This window comes from Pteropus vampyrus, unplaced genomic scaffold, assembly GCF_000151845.1.
Source record: "Pteropus vampyrus isolate Shadow unplaced genomic scaffold, Pvam_2.0 Scaffold2, whole genome shotgun sequence".
Classification (NCBI taxonomy): Eukaryota; Metazoa; Chordata; class Mammalia; order Chiroptera; family Pteropodidae; genus Pteropus; species Pteropus vampyrus.
The window spans coordinates 13,289,841-13,294,166 of NW_011888783.1; positions in this window are offsets into that span (position 1 = coordinate 13,289,841).

Sequence of the window (4,326 nt, forward strand, 5' to 3'; positions counted from 1 at the left end):
GGGCAATTACACAGGGGAAGCATCAATGCAGGGCCACCAGCCACAATGACGCCATACAATTACACAACGGCTTCGGTGCTTAAACTTTAAAATTCTTACACCATTGTGCCTGTTCTATTAGAACAAACTGCAGCAAATGATCCAAAGCCAATTCAAATGACTGGAGAGGAGGTGCCAAGGGAAGAGAGGGAAGAGGTACAGTGTGGCCCCTACTGGCCAGCTTAAGCAATCACCAGTACCTGAGTGCCGGCTGCAGCAACCACCAGCTTTTTTGTGCTTTGCGGTCGGCTTTTCAAATGGGGCCAACAATAAGAATCACCCAATTCACAGAAGTGCTGTAAGGATTAATGAGGGAAGTTAGGCAAAGCAGGACCTTGTTCTGGTACAGAAAGTACCCTTTATAAACACAGGGGCCACAGGAGCTCTTTGTTTGGATGGTTGGTTGATTTTTTTTAAATGCCGGTATCCACAGTAGTGCCTTCTCTGCTAATTCTTTTTATAAACTACATGCTACTGTGCTTTTCCTATAAGTTAATTTAGATCATAACACCATAAGCCCCAAAATATAAACTACTTGATAAAAGACAAGGTATATCCAAGGAGAAAATCTAATTAAAATATTAATAAAACTGAAACTGCCAGAGAAAAGAGAGTTCATAATGAGGTTAAATGTCTCACCATCTGAGCATAAATGTTCTCAAGCGCTGATTTGGTACACAATCTTTCCAAAAGTTTTAAAAGATTGAACAGATGCTGCTGAAAGTCAGTCAACTACATTACCAATTTGGTACTAATTTACTCTTTTCTTCCCTATTTATGATGGGAGATAGTGGGGCGAGGAAGCAAGGTAACTAAGCACCCCCTCCTCCCAAAACTGGCCATCCTGCAGAAAATGGCCTGGAATGAAAGGAGAAAAAAAGCAACTGAAAAATGGTTTTGCAGAAGGTTTTCCTTTATCAAGGAAGATGGTTAACCACAGCTGTGGTTGTTGAGGTGATCACAAATTACCAATGTTTACCAATAGAAAGTGGTCACATTTACAGGATAAATAAGAAAACATAACTTCCAGCTAATTTTAAAAGAGAATGACAGATTATACATACAAATAGAATATGGGATTTGATCATCTCACATTTTTGGCAAGTGGAAACACAAGCATGTTAAGAACCAAACATCATACTTTCATCTTCTACACATTTTGCCTGAATGGAATTCTTCCACATGGTAAACATGCCTCCTCTTACACAGCAAAATCCACCTGAGTCCAACACCATTTTCTGAAAGCCTAATTCCTTTCAATAAGGCGCCGAATCATTTTATGGCAAACACTAAATAATTCCTTATTTCTACGAATGGTACGATACACTTACTTTTTGATATAAGCTCCAGCTTTCAAGATTCTGTTGGAGACAAAATGATCCTTATGACATTTTATAATATTCCGCCCTATTTATTGCTTTCCAGAATTTCTATCATTAATTAAAGGGCCTTCTTTCACCATCTCTCCAGGCCCCGCCCCCCCAAATCTATTCCCCAAAAGCCTATCAGAGACTAAATAAAAGTCAGCCTATTACAGCAGCAGTGATGGTCATGCCAATTTCACAGTGTGATTTGAACACTCATTTCATTTTGAAAATGACCCTGCCCTCCATCTGTCTAAGCCGAATGTCCTGCTTTTTCAAGCCAGGCCTAGGGAGCAGCAGCACATAAAACAAGAAGGAGACACAGAATGGCCTCCTTCCTGCCCCCTCAGCAGTCACCTTCACAGATAGGTACTGACACAGAGGAGAACCTCAACTGATGTCTGTAAGGATAGAAGAAATTTGAGGTTGAGTAGACAGTCTATTTTTCACACACTTCTGAGAAGCCATTTGAAGGTGAATCCTTCCATGATGCAAATAGAATCTTGAGAAACAAAGAGACAGACTATCATCTTGTCTTGATTTAACAGCAACTTACTCAAAGTAACAGTTCATACATAAGAATTTTAAAATATTGAGCCTGAGTTTCCAAGGGACTGTATATGTAGTCAGGCAGCCATACAAGTAAAGATCTTCCCTCACTCACCTTCAATTATTGAGCAGCACTAACCACCATCCCTCAACCCATATACCTCCCTGGGTTGAGGGCCCTTAAAAGGTGCACCCAAAGATTGGGTTGTAAGAAGCCTCTGACTAGGGTTATAGTGGTCCTTGTCAACTGCTTTCTTTGCATAACTTAAGTGTCCCATGGCCCCACTCAATCCCTCTGAAATGAGCAGTTTGTCCCTTTCTTGATAGTCATGCAGTGGAAGGCTGTCTGGCCCTACCCATAAGAACATAGCTCTGCCAATTTCTCAGCAAGGGATATGACTGAATGAGTACATAAAGTCAGTTTTATGATAGGAGCAATTACATGCCCACAAAAGTCCTCTCTGAGCTATTCCAAGTGGCAAGGAGCTATACCACCCCACTAGTTACTTCTTATTATCTACTCTCACAGCTGCAATTCAGGCCTGGAAGTTCAAATTTCTACGGCCTGCACCAATTCGGTTGATTGTTTTAATGGAGAAAAAAGGCACCAATCTTCCATCATACAACTTGACACCAAACGCTATCTATAGGAGGTATATAGGTTATTCATCAGTCACTGTTTCCTACTGAAACTAATTGTTAGATATCCTGGCAGAGCTGCTAACTACTTAACTGTGTGGTCTCGAGCAAATTACTTGAACCTTTCCAGTATATAGATTCTTCATCTGTAATATATATAATACAGAATGGATATTAAGATTAGAATTATCATCTGTAAGTGGTCTAATAGAGTGCCATATAACAGTTGATGCTGGCTCTGAAATTTATGTATGGGCCCCAAAACTATAGCGAAGGCAGATAAAGAACTTGCACAGAAGTCTTTAAGTATATAGTAAAGACAGGCTTTTATTCAGACACCAGTTATCTTAGGTACTGGACAGGTCGGTGTTGATCATGGAAAATCAGTGGAGATGGAAGGAGATCAAAGAAGACTGTTTTCTTATTTGTAGTGAAAGTTGGAGGGCAAGGGCAGTAAACATGGCCAAGTTTAAAAGCCAATATCTGCTCCATAATAATTGTTGTTATTTAAAAAGGGAGTGGGAGACACTTGGATCTAATTGAAGGTCTCCCAGTACAAGATTCACAAAACCATTTCCTATCGTCAGACTGTGGAGACGCCAAAAGTAAGAGCTCTTGGTCTCTGTATATTTTTTTTCTTAGACCCTGTGCCCTCAAGGTATTTTAGAAACAGAACCTACTCTAATTCCACGGGAATTCCAAGGAAATATTCCACCTTTTCCTTTTCATTAATTTACAAAAACACGAAACGACGCCATTTGTATGTAGCACAGAGTGTATAAGGCTCAAAAATGCCGAGAACATAGGACAGTAACTCTTCCTCCCCCGCGCCTGAGACTGAGGTGACACAACAGCCAGCAAGCCTCACCTACTATAGGAACAGAAGGGCAATCAACAAAACCCTAGCCGCCAAGCGGTGGGTTCGTCCCGCAGGGACTACGTCTCCCAGCATGCAGCGCACCTACGTCACAAACGGCCGGAGCGCATTTCAGCGGTGCATGCCGGGAAGTGGAGTTTCCGTTTCCGAACTACCAAGATGCTTTCCCCTCTTTTCCGTGATTCACTACCTCCGCACCCCGTTCCCAAGGACTGAATCAGTACTCAAAAAACTCACGTCAGTGATTCCTTTTTATTACTAACGGTCTCCTTCCGTTACAAAGTAATCTCCGGTTAGTTTTCCGTTTCCGGTTAGCTTGTTGCCTTGGTAACTAAGACACACAACCGCCGTGGCGGTTATGGCGGGGCTGGGCAGTACGCAGATCCCCGACGGGGAGTTCACCGCGGTCGTGTACCGGCTCATCCGGGATAACCGCTACGCCGAGGTGGCGCAGCTGTTGGGCGGAGAGCTCCAGCGGAGCCCGAGGAGCCGCGCAGGCCTGTCGCTGCTGGGCTACTGCTACTACCGCCTACAGGAGTTCTCGCTGGCCGCCGAGTGCTATGAGCAGCTGAGCCAGCTGCACCCGGAACTGGAGCAGTACCGCCTGTACCAGGCCCAAGCCCTATACAAGGCCTGCCTTTATCCAGAGGCCACCCGGGTCGCCTTCCTTCTCTTGGACAATCCCGCCTACCACAGCCGGGTCCTCCGTCTACAAGCCGCTATCAAGTACAGCGAGGGCGATCTGCCTGGGGCCAGGAGCCTGGTGGAGCAGCTACTGAGTGGGGAAGGGGGAGAAGACGGTGGGGGCGAGAACGAGCCCGATGGCCAGGTCAACCTGGGTTGTTTACTCTACAAGGA